The 18,369-nt window shown below is 39.6% G+C and overlaps 1 long non-coding RNA gene across 1 annotated transcript in view; it reads left to right on the top strand.

The window, feature by feature from the left end:
* Positions 1-18,169, top strand: part of LOC131995110 (uncharacterized) — a 367,754-nt gene extending 349,585 nt beyond the window's left edge. The window contains exon 3 of the long non-coding RNA XR_009397163.1: positions 18,114-18,169. This is a non-coding gene — a long non-coding RNA (uncharacterized LOC131995110). The remainder of the gene's footprint in view (positions 1-18,113) is intronic.
* Positions 18,170-18,369: the final 200 nt, after the last annotated feature.

Genomic DNA, 18,369 nt, shown 5'->3' with positions numbered 1-18,369 from the left:
TTCCGAATAATCATTACCCTATCGAATTTCGGGGGAAAATACCAGCCCCAATAATCGAAAATCATTTTTGCGCGGACCACTGTGCAAAAATGGAAATACTTAGGACCATGAAACCGGCCTCAAACAACAGCTTATAAAGCCTAGTTTCTAATCCATATCAGTCATATGTTCCAAATGTCGTTTGAGGCCGGTTTCATGGTCCTAAGTATTTCCATTTTTGCACAGTGGTCAACCCAAAAATTAATTTTTGGAATACTGTCGTTGGTTTTTCCAAGTTTTTCCCCAAACTTTGATAGTGCCGATTCAATTTTAAGCTCAAGGATAAGGGACCTCCTTTTTATAGCCGAGCCCGAACGGCGTGCGGCAGACCGACATCTCTTTGGGGAGAAGTTTTCACATGAAAAAGTACCTCAAAATTGTCGCCAGCATTAGGAAGGGATAAATACAGCTGAAAAGCTTTCTGATTTTTCTGGATACGAACCGATACGATATTTGTGGTACAAATTTTACAACAACTATTTTTTATGTGACCAACATACAAAGAAAAAATCGGCTTTACATACAGCGACTGTGATATAGTCAAGCCAAACCCCTTATTTTGTATGCAAAAAACGCCTTTTCAAGCAATGGCGCCTTAACAATTTAACAAAATTTAAAATTCCGAAATGCCTACTAACTTAGCGCCAGGCGCAATATTAAACTACGTAGTATTAAAAAACAGTTTAAATAATTTGAAATTTTTATGCAAAATTGATGGGAGGGGCGCCATAAGGGACTTTTACTATAGTAAAACGTTCAATAAATAATAAAATATCAAATTTTAAAATAAATTTTTGTTTGCTATTAAGAAGCTACGCCTTGGAAATGCTGATTGTTTTTATACCCAGCACCATAAGATGGGGGTATACTAATCTAATCATTCCGTTTATAACACCTCGAAATATTCGTCTAAGACCCCATAGAGTATATATAATCTTGATCCTCTCGACGTTCTGAGTCGATCTAGCCATGTCCGTCCGCACAGATACCTAACATCGATATATGTCGTTGGGGTTTAGAAATGGGCCATATCGGTTCAGATTTAATTATAGCTCCCATATAAACCAATCTCCAGATTGAATTTCCTGAGCCCCTGGAAACCGCAATTTTAGTCCGATTTGACTGAAATTTTGAACGTAGTGTTCTGTTATAACTTTCAACAACTGTGTCAAGTAAGGTCTATATCGGTCTATAACCTGATATAACTCCCATATGAACCGATATCCCGACTTCACTTCTTAAGCCCCAGAAAGCCGCAATTTTTGCCCGATATGGCTAAACGTTTGCACGTAGTATTCTGTTATGATTTTGAAAAACTGTGCCTAGTACAGTCCAAATCGGTCTATAACCTGATATAGCTCCCATATAAACCGATCGGTTCGGTGTTCGTTTCCTAGAAGCTTTAATTTTTGCTGGTTTGACAGAAGTTTGGTATGTAGAATAAAATTTTGTCCTACAACTTATTTTAGTTCGTATAAATTTTTAGCAGAATCCATGGTGGTGGGTTTCCAAGATTCTACCTGGCCGAACTAAGCACGCTTTTACTTGTTTTACCAAACCTTCCTAATCTGTTTTTGTTAAAAGTATAAATTAACAAGTAAGAAGGCATTAAGTTCGGCCAGGCCGAACTTTGGATACCCACCACCTCGGGTATATATTTAAATCTTCTTGCGTCATAATCCGGTGAAAAATGCATAATTTATGCCCCCATAGCAGCTTTATCGAAGTATGGTCCGATTTGGACTAAATTCGACACGTATATTGAGTGGTCTAATTAGTACAAGTCATTGTTAAATTTTGTAGAACAATATATTGGTCTTTTTGGTAGCCATATCCATTCATATACCGATCTAAATCATATACGATACGGATGTCGAAAAGTCTAACATAAGTCACTGTGTCAAATTTCAGCAAAATCAGATTATAAATGTGCCGTTTATGGCGCTAAGATTTAAAATTGAGACACGATCTGGGCCAAATTAAAGAGAGATGACGAAGAGCCTTACACAACTCACTGTCCCAAATTTCGGCGACATCGGACAATAAATGCGCTTTTTATGGCCCAAAACCTAAAATCGAGAGATCGGTCTATATGGCAGCTATATCCAAATCAGGACCTAGCAAAACTCACTGTCCCAAAGTTCGGCGAAATCGGACAATAAATGCGCCTTTTATGGGCCCAAAGCCTTAAAATGAAAGATCGGTCTATATGACAGCTATATCCAAATCTGAACCTGTAGATCTGTGTCATATTGCAGAAGTATGTCGAAGGGCTTAACATAACTCACTGTCCCAAATTTCGGCGACATCGGATAATAAGTGCGCCTTTTATGGGCCCAAAACCTTAAATCGAGAAATCGGTCTATATGGCAACTATATCCAAATCTTGACTGATCTGTGCCATATTTCAGGAAGATGTCTAGGGGCCTGACTTAACTCTTTGTCCCAAATTTCGGCGACATCGGACACTAAATGCGCCTTTTATGGGCCCAAAACCTTAAATCGAAAGATCGGTCTATATGGCAGCAATATCCAAATCTGAACCGATCTGGGCCAAATTAAGGAGAGATGTCGAAGAGCCTATCACAACTCTCTGTCCCAAATTTCGGCGACATCGGATGATAAATGCGCCTTTTAAAGGCCCAATACCTTAAATCGGGATATAGGTCTATATGGCAGCTATATCCAAATCTGTACCGATCTGTGCCATATTGCAGGAAGTTGTCTAGGAGCCTACTTTAACTCTTTGTCCCAAATTTTAGCGACATCGGCATCGACTTAAATCGTGGGATCGGTCTATATGGCAGCTATAGCCAAATCTGGACCGATCTGAGCCAAATTGAATAAGGATGTCGAAATTCCTAGCATAACTCACTGTCCCAAATTTCGGCGACATCGGATAATAAGTGCGCCTTTTATGGACCCAAAACCTTAACTCGAGAGATCGATCTATATGGCAGATATATCCAAATCAGGACCGATCTGGAGTAAATTGACGAAGGATGTCTTGGGGCCTAACTTAACTCGCTGTCCCAAGTTTAGGCGAAATCGGTCAATAAACGCGCCTTTTATGGGCCCAAAACCTTAAATCAGGAGATCGGTCTATTTGGCAGCTATATCCAAATCTGGACCGATCTGTGCCATATTGCATAAAGATATCGAGGGGCCAAATTTAAGTCAATGTTTCAAATTTCGGAGACATCGGACAATAAATGCGCGTTTTATGGGCTCAAAACTTTAAATCGAGAAATCGGTCTATATGGCAGCTATATCCAAATCTGCACCGATCGGTGCCATATTGCAGGGAAATATCTAGGGGCCTAATTTAACTATTTGTTCCAAATTTCAGCAATATCGGATAATAAATGCGCCTTTTATGGGCCCAAAACCTTAAATCGAGAAATCGGCCTATATGGCAGCAATATCCAAATCTGGACAGATCTGTGCCATATTTCAGGGAGATATCTAGAAGCCTAACTTAACTCTTTGTCCCAAATATCGGCGATATTGGACAATAAATGCGCCTTTTATGGGCCCAAAACCTTAAATCGAGAAATCGGTCTATATGGCAGCTATATCCAAATCTGGATCGACCTGGACGAAATTAAAGAAGAATGTCGAAATACCTAGCATAACTCACTGTCCCAAATTTCGGCATTATCAGATAATAAATTTGCCTTTTATGGACCCAAAATCTTAAATCGAGAGATCGGTCTATATGGCAGCTATATCCAAATCTGATCCGATCTATGCCATATTGCAGGAAAATGTCTAGGGGCCTAACTTTACTCATTGTCCCATATTTCAGCAATATCGGATAATAAATGTGGCTTTTATGGGCCTAAGTCCCTAAATCGGCAGATCGGTCTAAAAGGGGGCTATATCAAGATATAGTCCGATATAGCCCATCTTCGAACTTTACCTGATTATGAACAAAAAAAGAATCTGTGCAAAGTTTCAGCTTAATATCTCTATTTTTAAAGACTGTAGAGTGATTTCAGGCCACCGTAGCGCAGAGGTTAGCATGTCCGCCTATGACGCTAAACGCTAGGGTTCGAATCCTGGCGAGACCATCAGAAAAAATAATTTTCAGCGGTGGTTTTCCCCTCCTAATGCTGGCAATATTTGGGAGGTACTATGCCATGAAAAACTTCTCTCCAAAGAGGTGTCGCACTGCGGCACGCCGTTCGGACTCGGCTATAAAATGGGGGCCCCTTATCATCGAGCTTAAATCTTGTATCGGACTGCACTCATTGATATGTGGGAAAATTGCCCCTGTTCCTTAGTGGAATGTTCATACGTAAAATTTGCATTTGCGTGATTTCAACAGACAAACGGACGGACATGTCTAGATTGTCTTAGATTTTTACGCTGATCAAGAATACATATATACTTTATAGGGTCTGAAATGGATATTTCGATGTGTTGCAAACGGAATGACAAAATGAGTATACCCCCATCCTTCGGTGGTGAGTATAAAAACGTCGGAATCGATTTTCTTGAAATTTTCCTCACTATTCGATATATTTCTCCTTAACCGCAATCACTTAAAGCATCAAAGGCGAATTTTTGCTTATACATTTGGAAATCTAGCAACAAAATTTCAAACTAGACACGACGCCCTATCTCAAAAGCCCTAATAGCTCCATCACTTTGGCTTTATATACCTATCCAAGCACTCTCACTCCTTCTTAGTGATATTACACAAAAGTATCTGATTTTTTGTTCCACACCACTGTGCAATAGTGCGAGGTTTGTCTGTTGGTGTTCTTGCTATTGCTGTTATTATTTTTTTTAGAGCTGAAGCTGCCTCCTTAAAAAGTTATTTGTATTTGACAACATTGAGACGATAATTTAACCACTTGTTCCACACATAAAAACAAAAGCTTATGACTACTATGGCTGTCATTGATGTCAATGCTCGCTTGCTCACTTGTTCACTTGCTAGCCTCCAATGTTCCTTAGCCAAGAAAGACCCCGTCCCCCGCGTCATTGCCATAGTTGTGGCAGTAGTCGTTGGCATCGTCATTGTCGTCGTCCTGATGATGATATTGGGGGTTGTTTACCCAAAATGAAATGATTGCCGGTTGTGCCTTTGTGCCTTGTCAGGTGTACCCACCATGTCGTATACTTACTTACCCAGCTAGCATTTACATTTGTATGGTTGCCGTTTTTTTTTTTCTTGTTTTTTGCTTCGTTCTTGCTCTTGCAATGCAAGGGAATGGGCACAAAATGCTGTTGCGCACGTACCACAGTTTACTATGATTCTCATTTTGCTGCCACTGATTCTGCCATCGATTTGTTTTTGCCATGTGCTCCATGATATGCCTGCGAAACGTGGTTTTGCTTTCTTGATTAACTGTGAAAAAACGTAAACGTAGCAAACAGCCCTCTCTAGCCCAAAGGAGCAGCCATGCTACCTCAACCATGTCCTTGTAGCCGTTATAGTGGGTGGGTGGTGTACTCGTCTGTGTTCCAAAAGCTGCAGAAGGTTGGGTTGCTTCCCTGTATTTGGCAGCATCTGAAACGAATGAAAATTCTAAATATGAACATTAACTTTAATAAGTTATGGTTTTCGATAACAGGGTGTAAAACTAGTGCGCTCTATTTCTAAGGCGGCAACAGCAGCAGGAGTAAGAGGTGGTGTAGAATGAACAGACTACGAATGGAAAAAGTGGGGCTAAGAAATTTATGCTCCTTCGAAAAGGGGGTGTATGGGTTGTTTCTCTGTGCTATTCGCCTTAACCCCCCCGCCATACGTGTATATTAATATGCATGAAATGAAAATGGCCATATAATTTTAATATTTTATTACCCAGAATCTGATGAGATTTTTCCTTTATACGCAGCACAAATTTTCCATAGCACTATTGACAAAATACACACATACAAGCATATGTATGTATTAAGTATGACGCTATTTGTGTTTTCTATAATGGCGAAAAAAGAGTAGAGAAAATCTATTGATTCTAAACCAAGATTTTTCTAATAAGAGGTACTCAGGTGTTTTGAGTTTGAAGTACATTAAAGTTTTATGGCCCCAAAACCTATATGTTGCCCAAAAAGTAATTGCGGATTTTTTAAAAGAAAGTAAATGCATTAAATCGAAAGATCGGTCAATATGGCAGCTATATCTAAATCTGGACCAATCTGAGCCAAATTGACGAAGGATGTCGAAGGGTCTAACACAACTCACTGTCCCAAATTTCAGCAAAATCGGATAATAAATGTGGTTTTTGTGGGCCTAAGACCCTTAATCGGAGGATCGGTCTATATAGCAGCTATATCCAAATCTGAACCGATCTGAGCCAAATTGACAAAGGATGTCGAAGGACCTAACACAATTCACTGTCTCAAATTTTAGCGAAATCGGATAAAAAATGTGGCTTTTATGGGCCTTAGACCATAAATCGGAGGGTCGGTCTATATGGCAGCTATATCCAAATCTGCACCGATCTGAGCCAAATTGGCGAAGGATGTCGAGAGGCTTAGCACAACTCACTGTCCCAAATTTCAGCAAAATCGGATAATAAATGTGGCTTTTATGGGCCTAAGACCCTTAATCGGCGGGTCGGTCTATATGGGGGCTATAGCAAGATATAGTCCGATATAGCCCATCTTCGAATTTAACTTGCTTATGGACAAAAAAAGAATCTGTGCAAAATTTCAGTTCAATATCTCTATTTTTAAAGACTGTAGCGTGATTTCAACAGACAGACGGACGGACATATCTAGATCGTCTTAGATTTTTACGCTGATCAAGAATATAAAGGGTGATTTTTTTGAGGTTAGGATTTTCATGCATTAGTATTTGACAGATCACGTGGGATTTCAGACATGGTGTCAAAGAGAAAAATGCTCAGTATGCTTTGACATTTCATCATGAATAGACTTACTAACGAGCAAAGCTTGCAAATCATTGAATTTTATTACCAAAATCAGTGTTCGGTTCGAAATGTGTTCAAATTTTGACAAATTTTGTTCAGCGATGAGGCTCATTTCTGGTTGAATGGCTACGTAAATAAGCAAAATTGCCGCATTTGGAGTGAAGAGCAACCAGAAGCCGTTCAAGAACTGCCCATGGATCCCGAAAAATGCACTGTTTGGTGTGGTTTGTACGCTGGTGGAATCATTGGACCGTATTTTTTCAAAGATGCTGTTGGACGCAACGTTACGGTGAATGAACACATTTCAGTGTTCGGTACTCCATTTTCGGCCTTATGAAAGTGTTGTAGATGTTGAGAAAATCAGAAGGAGTGAAGTAATTCTTACACCGTCTAAGGAAGCCTAAACACTTGAATACTTCTTTCGACACTTGGAAACATAACCGATTTGTGGGGTGTTTTGGGGGATGGGGCGGCCGTTCAGTAACTTGGCTTTGAAAATATATATCAGATACGTGTTCTACTCTGAAATACCTCTTATTTGAGTCTTATATTACAATGGTCAGCAAATAAAGGGTGATTTTTTTGAGGTTAGGATTTTCATGCATTAGTATTTGACAGATCACGTGGGATTTCAGACATGGTGTCAAAGAGAAAGATGCTCAGTATGCTTTGACATTTCATCATGAATAGACTTACTAACGAGCAACGCTTGCAAATCATTGAATTTTATTACCAAAATCAGTGTTCGGTTCGAAATGTGTTCAAATTTTGACAAATTTTGTTCAGCGATGAGGCTCATTTCTGGTTGAATGGCTACGTAAATAAGCAAAATTGCCGCATTTGGAGTGAAGAGCAACCAGAAGCCGTTCAAGAACTGCCATGCATCCCGAAAAATGCACTGTTTGGTGTGGTTTGTACGCTGGTGGAATCATTGGACCGTATTTTTTCAAAGATGCTGTTGGACACAACATTACGGTGAATGAACACATTTCGAACCGAACACTGATTTTGGTAATAAAATTCAATGATTTGCAAGCGTTGCTCGTTAGTAAGTCTATTCATGATGAAATGTCAAAGCATACTGAGCATCTTTCTCTTTGACACCATGTCTGAAATCCCACGTGATCTGTCAAATACTAATGCATGAAAATCCTAACCTCAAAAAAATCACCCTTTACTTCCTATTTGCGTGGGGTAATGGGGGTGGGGTGGCCCCATAAACATTGATATCAGATTCGTGCTTTACTTCCAAAGACCTTTCATTTGAGCCCCATATTGCAGTCTGAGCCAAATTGAAAAAAGATGTTCAAGGGCCTAACACAGCTCACTGTGCCAAATTTCAGCAAAATTTGATAATAAATGTGACTTTTATGGGCCTTAAACCATAAATCGGCAGATTGGGCTATATGGGGGCTATGTCAAGATATAGTTCTATATAGCCCATCTTCAAACTTAACCTGCATATGGACAAAGAAAGAACCTGCGCAAAGTTTCAGCTCAACATCTTCATTTTAAAAGAGTGTTGCGCGATTTCAACAGTTGGACAGACGGACGGACGGACGCAATGACATGGCTAGATCGTCTTAGATTTAACGACGGTCCCGAATATATATACCTTATAGGGTCGGAAATGGATATTTTGATGTGTTGCAAACGGTATGACAAAATGATGACACATTTAAAGACGCTCCTATTTGCCCTTCACTGTTGACTTGTCCAAAGGTTAATTTCCTAACTTTCAACGATAATTTGACCATCTTTTTCGATTTTTGTCTTTAACAATAAGACGCAAAGTTAAGGATTTATTAGTCTTTCATTTAAAATAAAAATCCTTAATCCTTATGTTTCCTTAAAAAAGTTGGAAAATTTATCATCTTTAAATTATGTTTGCTAATCTTTGGCTCGAATCTTTAAAATTCGGGAAAAAATTTTTTTCAGTGCAGCATACAATTCACTGATTTGACTGAAGAAAAAAATAAGAATTTTTTGAGCGACATCTCTACATTAAAATCATGATATTTAATTGGAAGTAATATTTAAAAAAACTTGCTGGGTTTGGCTGCCACGAAGATTTCAACAAATGAGTTGTCTGGTTGTATCAACAAAGTAGGCTAGAGGTGTATAAAATCAGAAGACGAATCATCGTTCAGAGCTGGAGATAAAGTGGTAGCCAGCTTTGAGATTTGTATATCATACTACAGGCTGGCTTCCCTTTAGTGGAAGCTAGTGAAAGCATTATGCCCCCATGACGCAAATATAAGGGAGAAAATGGCACAGGGCACGCCACAGTGGGGCATTTTGTCGCAACTCCCATGGGCGACCACCATAAATAACCGATCACGGATGCGGACTGAGATGGAATTAGAATCCGCCTGCTACACAGACAATGTTATAATACTTCTGAGGGGTAAGGCAGCTATGAAGATGGAACCGAAAGGGTCTTGCAGATGGTACACAACCTAGGGGTCTCAATGTTAACACAGAGAAGATTATCTGCCAGTTCTCAAAGAACACGAATTTGATGCACCACGTTTCCTCAATTGACGAATTCGATATCTGAAAATGTCAAAGGCTCACAGATGTTGGGCACTATGTGGAAGAGCCGTAGCTTGAAATGGGGCCTGAATCCGAGGATAGTCCACATGACCGTTGGTAGACCAATACTTACTTACGCCTCAGTAGTTTATTGGACTGCGATGGAAAAAAAAGTGCAACGTTAGGATAATACAACAGGTTCGGGGAACATGTTGTGTTAGCATAGGTGGAGCGATGAGTACCACGCCCACTAGGGCAATGGAGACTATTCTAGATACCTGAACCCTAGACATATAGATTATATTAACCACAGTGTTATGAGATTTGAGGCGATGGGGGAATCGATGGAGAATAGGAGCAGGTCATACCATCGCGGTATAATCGAGACGATAATAGGAAACCTGGACGGAATGGAAGAGGTTTCCGATCGGATGCCTGAAATGACATTCAAGTTCGAGTGCGAGACTCAGTCTTGGATTGAAGGAACTCTGGTATAGCCATCTGAAAGGTCATGGTACATAGATTGATCAAAGCTAAAGGAGAAATTGGGTCTGGGAGTGTTCATTGAGAACCCAGATACTGAGATCTGTTTTAGAATGCCCGACCATAATACGGACCTGCAGGCAGAGTTTCGGGCGATCACGGATTGCGTGAGATGGTGTGGTGTTAATGCGAGGACGTCGAGTGTGAACATCTTTACTGACAGTCAACTGTCCATCAGGACAATAACAACCAGGACTGTAAAATCACAAACCCACTTGAAGTGGAAGAAGGACCTCTGAGGATTGCACGATCCGCATCGTTTGGTTGCCGGGCTGTAGCGGAATAAGGCTGAATGAAAGTGAAGGCCAGAGAATTGCCATCGCTTGCTTAATCTGAAGCCTTTCAGGGCGACGCAGTCCGAGTTAAATAACACTGTGGAGCAGCGAAACGGTCGGTAGGACGACAAAAGTCCTATGCGAAGAAAGGGGATCAATATAGCTTTCATATAATAGCGGGGCACTTAGGAGTACGAGCTCACTTACGGAGAATAGATGCGGCAAGTGATTGCATGTGAGGATGATGAAGAGATATTGAAGCATTTCCTATGTCATTGGCCGGCTTTCAAGGCTTACAGCCAAAGGAATTTAGATGGAGACACAATACCAGATATGAACAGACACAGGGAATTGATATGGAGAATAATTAATGATTTTGTTATCGTTTCGGTTTCTGACTTAAAATTTTTTTTCGAAATTACTTTTTAGTTTTAAGAGCGTACAACAAACCGATTACTGGCTTAGGTGTTTATCCGAAGTGGCATGAGGCGGACTAGGTTAGGTTAGGTTGAAAAGAGGGCGCAGATATTAATCTGTCCCATGTCTTTATAGACATACACCTAAGCCAGTAATCGGCTTCCTGTGCGCTCTTAAAACTAAAAAGTAATTTCAAAAAAAAAAAAATTAAGTTAGGAATTCCGTGCTTCTTACAAAATTCTTAATTTTTATACCCTCCACCATAGGATGGGGGTAAACTAATTTCGTCATTCTGATTGTAACTCCTCGAAATATTCGTCTAAGACCCGTACGTCCGTCTGTCTGTCAAAAGCACGCTAACTTTCGAAGGAGTAAAGCTAGCCGCTTGAAATTTTGCACAAATACTTCTTATTAGTGTAGGTCGGTTGAGATTGTAAATGGGCTATATCGGTCCATGTTTTGATATAGCTGCCATATAAACCGATTTGGTATCTTGATGTCTTGAGCCGCTAGAGGGCACAATTCTTATCTGATTTGGCTGAAATTTTGCATGAGGTGTTTTGTTATGGCTTTCAACAACTGTGCTAAGAGTAGTTGAAATCGGTCCATAACCTGATATAGCTGCCATATAAACCGATCTGGGGTCTTGATTTCTTGAGCCTCTGCAGGGAGCAATTCCTATCCGATTTGGTTGAAATTTTGTACAATGGCTTCTCTCATGACCTTTAACATACGTGTCGAATATGATATGAATCGGTTAATGGCCTAATACAGCTCCCCTATAAACCGATCTCCGTATTTTACTTCTTCAGCCCCTAAAGTGCGCAATTAATACAAGATTTGGCTGAAATTTTACACAATGACTTCTATTATGGTCTCCAATATTCAGTTCAATTATGGTCCGAAATGAACCATAGCTTAATATTGTTCCAATAACATAGCAATTCTTTTCTTTTATCCTTTGTTTGCTAAAAAGAGATACCGTGGCAAGAGCTCGACAAATGCGATAAATGGTGGAGGGTATATAAGATTCGGCCCGGCCGAACTTCGCACGCTTTTACTTGTTTTCCATACCAGTTCCCTAAGTTGGTTTATATCTGGTATCGTGTCACCACCTAAGTACCGGTGTCTGTTAACCGCGAAAGCCGGGCAATGACATAGGAAATGTTCTAACGTCTCATCATCTTCCCCACATACCCTACACATGCTATCACTTGCCGCACCGATTTTGCATTAGTGAGCCCGTAGTTCTATGTGTCCCGTTATGACACCAAATGCTATACTGACCTCTTTCTTACTTTCTTTCAGTAATAGCCTCGTCCTCTCACAGTGTTACATTCGCGTTTGTCGTCGATGCCCTTAAGTCGGACTTCGTCGACTTGAAAGGCTTTGGGTAAACCAAGTTTATTGACGGCGGTTCTCTGGCCTTCACTGCCAAATCGGCTGTCCTTTGATTCCCGCTTACTCTGTTATTGCCGATTGCGCCATCCTCAGAAAAGGCGTTAATCTCCTTCTTACACTACAAGACTGTTCGTGATCTTATCGTCCTGGTTGTTATTGCCCTTATGGCCATTTTACTGTAAAGATATTTACATTCAACGTCCTCGCGTTAGCACCACAGCACCAAACGCATTCCGATATCGCCTGGACCTCGGCCTGCAGGACCGTTTTTTGGCAGTCTAAAATCTCAGTCCCTGGGTTCTCAATGGTGACTCCCAGGCCCACTCTTTCCCCTAGCTTTGATCCATCCGTGTAACATGATCTTCCAGATGGCAATACTAGGGTTCTGTCAGTCAAAATCTGTGCCGCTGGCAGCAGTGCCTCGCACTCGACCTCAAGTGTCGTCTCGGGTATTCGATCCCTGAGGAAGAGGTTTCCCCTTTTTTCTGCCTAAACTAACCTTAGTAGTAGATCCCCCGAGGTCCTTACTCGATTTGGCTCATGTCGGTCTATATACCACTTAAAAGCTTTCTGGGTTCACAAATATTGGTGAAGTTGGGAAAATATGTATATCCTGGCGGTGGGTATCCCAAACATCCGAACTTAATTCGTTTTAACTTGTTTTGGATTACAAGGCATACTGTGTTTTATGTTATATAAGACAATTGGTCATTAAAAGTTAGCCTTCTTCCAATGTGTGCAAAATATCATATTCCCAATAGAAATTGTGTGGGAATGATGTGTGTTTTACTATTCAGTATAAATTGAAATGTTGGTGCCTACATAAATTTCCTCATTCCAATTTAATATAATTGCTATTCTAGCATTTTATTTATAATCACAATTCCCTAACGTTGAAGTAAGAAAAAAAAAACAAATGAAACCCAATTTAATAGCCTTGCGGAATGCGCATGGATGTTCCCACAATGCTAAGGGTTACCAAAGAATACCTGAAACAAACTACCTAAGTAGAGGATAAAATTGGCCCATTCTTGACAAGCACAAACACAAAACAAAAAGACAACAATATAGGATTCAAAATTCTAGCTTTTCTTTTGCCATAGGTAAATTAAAGCACAAAAATTCACAGCATTTCCTTTATCCCCGAAGTAATTCCGTACAAAGTCATCAGACACCAAAACAGCCATTAAGGGCACCCATGCAAACCATTCAAAAGCAGACTTGGTACCAGCCCAACAACCAACACGGGCCATAAAAAGCGATCCAAATACACATACACATGAACTCATATACCACCAACACAAAGGACAAATAGGAAAATAAAGGAAGAGCCATAACAGCGTGTCGACCCTTTGCATGGTAAAAACTCTGGCAAAATAATGCGCATAGACTCAACGTTTAGTTTCTAATTTTCTTCTTTCCAAAAAAAAAAAAAAAAAAAAAAAAAAAAAAAAAAAAAAAAAAGCTGGCAAACTCCGTTCAACTAAACTCATCTCAACTGAACTGAATTTAATTTACATTTGCAATGACTCCACCTTCTCATCACCATCTTAGATGAGTATACAGTAGCAGTACTAGGAAAAATGAAAGAAAAAAAGATGTAAATAACGTTTGAATTTTTGAACACCAGACGCTTGATAATCACCCGAGTAATCATCCAGACCAAGAAGATGAAGATTTGCTGGTAATAAAGACACATCTAATTTCCATTCCCAATTGTTTTTGCACTACCGAGCACACCGTAATGGAAGCAAGCAATCAACCAACCAATGAACCTACCAACCAGCCATCCAATGAAATCTCCTCCTTCATCCCACAGCCCACAGCCCACAATTTCTCAATTTTTCTGTTAATTGTCTTTGGATGTGAGCTCCCAGCAGGTCCCCCACAGTAGTAATAGAAAACTAGAAAGATGTGAATTGAGAACAATGAAATCGTTTGTCCTGACTGGCAATGGCATCATGGGAAAGCAGCAACCATAGTCAAACAGATTTTTTGTTAAGTTTCAGCTAAAGATCAAATTTTGTGATAACTTGCAATTGCTAAGTGGGATAAACGACCGAAAGACATTGACATGCTAAAACGGACGTTCGCCATGCTGTATTCTCTAAGGGTATTGAATTGAAAATAATTTTCCAATATTGTCACGTTTTGTCAGTAAGATTAAATGGATTTAGATTTAAACAAAATGCTGCTTTGATTGCCAACAAAGATTTTTGAGTTGTCTTTACTTAAGTGAAGTATTTGTTGGTACAACCAAACAACTGAAACAAGTAAGAATAGATGTGAAAGAGTAAAAGCTGGATTAAATCGAAGGCGTCGAATCTTCTGTATTTGGATACTTAACTCATAGTCTATTCATAAAAGCTTCTAATTTGGACACCACTGTGCTCCAATTTCTGTGTGCCATTGGTATATTTTAGGTGGTAGAGCGGCCCCAAGATACGTTATACAAAATTTTTTTATCATATCGACCTCCATATTCAATTAACCCTCATTAAGGATCTCCTTGGTTGCTTGATCCAAAAATTTTAGAACAAACCACTATTTTGCATAAAGGTTCAAAAAGAATGATGCATATTGCAAATTTTGCCCATGAACATGCCACTAAGGAACAGGGGCAAACTTCTCACATCAATTAGTGCAGTCCGATTCAAGTTAAACCTCAATGATAAGGGGCCTTCTTTTTATAGCAGAGTCTGAATGGCCTCTTTGGAAAGAAGTTTTACATAGCATAGTACCTCACAAATGGTGCCGACATTAGGAGGGGAAAACCACCGATGAAAATTTTTTTGATGGTCTCGCCAGGATTCGAACCCAGGCGTTCAGCGTCATAGGCGGACATGCCAAACTCTGCGCAACGGTGGCCTCTATATTTGGATACTTAACTAATACTCTATTCCTAAAGACCTCTCATTTGAACACCATTTTGCCCCGATTGTGGTGGAGCGGCCCAAAGACACATTAAAGAAAATTTTTTATCATATCGACCTTCATATCCAATTAACCCTCATTAAGGATCTCCTTTAGGACAAACCATTATTAGTGGACTATTTCGCATAAAGGTTCAACAAGAATGATGCATATGGCTCCCATATAAAGTGGTCCATTGACTTGACTCCTAGAGCACCTAGAAGTTGCAAACATAATCCGATTGAGCTAAAGTTTTGCAGAAAGTGTTCTGTCACAACTTCTAACAACCGAGCCAGGAATGGTATGGTATGGTAACCTGATTTAGCTCACTGCCTCCCGATTTGACATCTTGGTCGCTGTAAGCCCCAATTGTTAACCGGTTTGTTTGGAATTTTCCACAATGTGTTATGTGATGACAATCAACTTCCGTGGTTAGTATGTTCAAAATCAGTCAACAATCAGTCTATGATAGCTCCAACGTAAACCAGTTCTTCGATTGGTCTTTTGCGGCCCTTAGAAGCTTAAATGTTTTGCCGGATTTGGCAGTATTTTAACACCTTAAGCACACCTATGACCTTCAACTATGTTTATTTAGGTAAATTTTAAGCATGGTAGTGGGTTTACAGGATTTGATCGAACCTAGCATATTTGCTCTTATTTTGGTTTACGATCTTCTGAATTGATTTCGTAAGCCTCTAGAGGTCGTAATTCTCATTCGATTTGGCTGAAATTTTGTTTACCGATTTCTTTTATGACTTCCAACATTTTTTAGAATATGCTCCCAATTGGTCCATAACCTTATATAGCTCTCATAAAACCGATCTCACGATTATACTACTTGAGCCTCTAGGGAGAGCAAATCTTACTCGAATTACCATAATTTCTCCTACGACCTCCAACTCCCGAATAATCCGACATATCGATTATACTTCCTTAGCCTCTAGAGGGCGCAATTATTATGCGATTTGACTGATTTTACATAATGATTTCTCCAACATCATATGCCAAGTATCGTTTGAGTCCATCTCTATTGCTTCCATATAAACAGATCATCGGATTTTTCTTACTTAAATAAATACCTAAGGCAATTCTTTAGCAAATTAAAAAAAAAATAAAATAAATAACAAGTAAGAGCGTGCTAAGTTCGGTCGGGCCTAATCTTATATACCCTTCACCATGGATCGCATTTGTCGAGTTCTATGCGCGGTATCTCTTCTTAGGCAAACAAAGAATATTGAGTAAGAACTGTTATGCTATTGGAGTTATATATTTCTGTCAAATCGGATGAGAATTGCGCCCTCTAGAGGCTCAAGAAGTCAAGATCCCAGATCGGTTTATATGGCAGCTATATCAGGTTATGAATCGATTTGAATCATACTAAACACAGTTGTTGGAAGTGTTAACAAAACACCACGTGCAAAATTTCAGTCAAATCGAACGAGAATTGCGCCCTCTAGAGGCTCAAGAAGTCAATACCCGAGATCGGTTTATATGACAGCTATATCAAAACATGAACCGATTTGCGCCACACTTAGCGCAGTTATTGGAAGTGATATCAAAACACCACGTGCAAAATTGCAGTCAAATCGGACGAGATTTGCGCCCTCTAGAAGCTCAAGAAGTCAAGACCCAAGATTGCTGTATATGGCAGCTATATCAAACCGATTTGAACCATACTTAGCGCAATTGTTGGAAGTGATACCAAAACACCACGTGCAAACTTTCAGTCACATCGGACGAGAATTGCGCCCTCTAGAGGCTTAAGAAGTCAAGACCCATGGTCGGTTTATGTAGCAGCTATATCGAAACATGGACCGATTTGGCCCATTTACAATCCCAACCGACCTACACTAATAAAAAGTAATTGTGTAAAATTTCAAGCGGACATGACGGACAGACGAACGGACATGGCTAGATCGACTTAAAATGACATGACGATCAAGAATATATATACTTTATGGGGTCTCAGAATGACGAAATTAGTATAACCCCATCCTATGATGGAAATTTTGCACGAATGCTTTTTGTTAGTGTAGGTCGGATGGGATTGTAAATGGGCCAAATTTGTACATGCTTTGATATAGATGCCATATAAACCGATCTTGGGTTTTGACTTCTTGAGCCTCTAGAGTGCACAATTCTCGTCAGATTTGACTAAAATTTTGCACGTCGTGTTTTGGTATCACTTCCAATAACTGTGCGAAGTATAGCTCAAATCGGTTCATAACCTGATATAGCTGCCATGTAAACCGATCTTCGGTCTTGACTTCTTGAGCCTCTAGCGGGCGCAATTCTTGTCCGATTTGACTGAAATTTTGCACGTAGTGTATTGGAGTCACATCCAACAACTATGTTAAGTACGATTAAAATCGGTTCATAATCTGATATAGCTGTCATATAAACCGATCTTGGATCTTGATTTCTTGAGCCAATAGAGCGCGTAATTCTCATCCGATTGGGCTGAAATTTTTCATGAGGTGTTTTGTTATAACTTCCAATAACGGTGTTAAGTATGGCGCAAATCGGTATAGAACCTGATATACTGCCATATAAACCGATCTGAGATCCTGATTTCTTGAGCCAGTAGAGGGCGCAATTCTTATCCGTTGTGGAAGAAATTTTGTACAACGGTTTCCCATATGACCTTCAACATACGTGGCTAATATGGTCTGAATCGATCATTAGCTTGCTACAGCTCCCATATAAACCGATCTCCCGATTTTGCTTCTTGAGCCCCCAAAAAGCGCAATTTTTATACCATTGTACTGAAATATTACACAATGACTTCTACAATGTTCAGCATTCATTTATGGTCCGAATCGGACTATAACTTGATATAGCTCCAATAGCATAACAGTTCTTATTCAATATTCCTTGTTTGCCTAAAAAGAGATACTGCGCATAGAACATGACAAATGCGATCCATGGTGGAGGGTATATAAGATTCGGCCCGGCCGAACTTAGCACGCTCTTACTTGTTAATAATAAATTTTGTTGAGTTTGACTTTTTCTCCCATACTGTATACTTTCATTTATATGTTTTTGTACCAGCTATAAATTTTGTAAAATAATTGTAAAGCCATTTTTTTTTATTATTTTTCAGGAATATTTTCTGCAATACAACATGCTGGGTCGAGAATGGAATAACTTAAAAAGGTTAGTTATTATTTCAATTGATTGTGGTTACATTTATCCATTTAATCGAGTGAAGAAATAGGGTATTTTGGGATTTTCGATATTGAGCAAGTAAAACTCCTTTACCAAAGCCAACTGTCTGTTATAATAAATTAAAACTCGGCTATGGTAATGGGAAGGGGGCAGCCATTGTTTTCTTCATGGTATATTCGAGGGTAATTTAT

Source organism: Stomoxys calcitrans, chromosome 2, assembly GCF_963082655.1.
Source record: "Stomoxys calcitrans chromosome 2, idStoCalc2.1, whole genome shotgun sequence".
NCBI classification, from domain to species: domain Eukaryota; kingdom Metazoa; phylum Arthropoda; class Insecta; order Diptera; family Muscidae; genus Stomoxys; species Stomoxys calcitrans.
The sequence above is the reverse complement of the archived record's forward strand: the minus strand, read 5'-3'. Positions and strand labels throughout refer to the sequence as shown.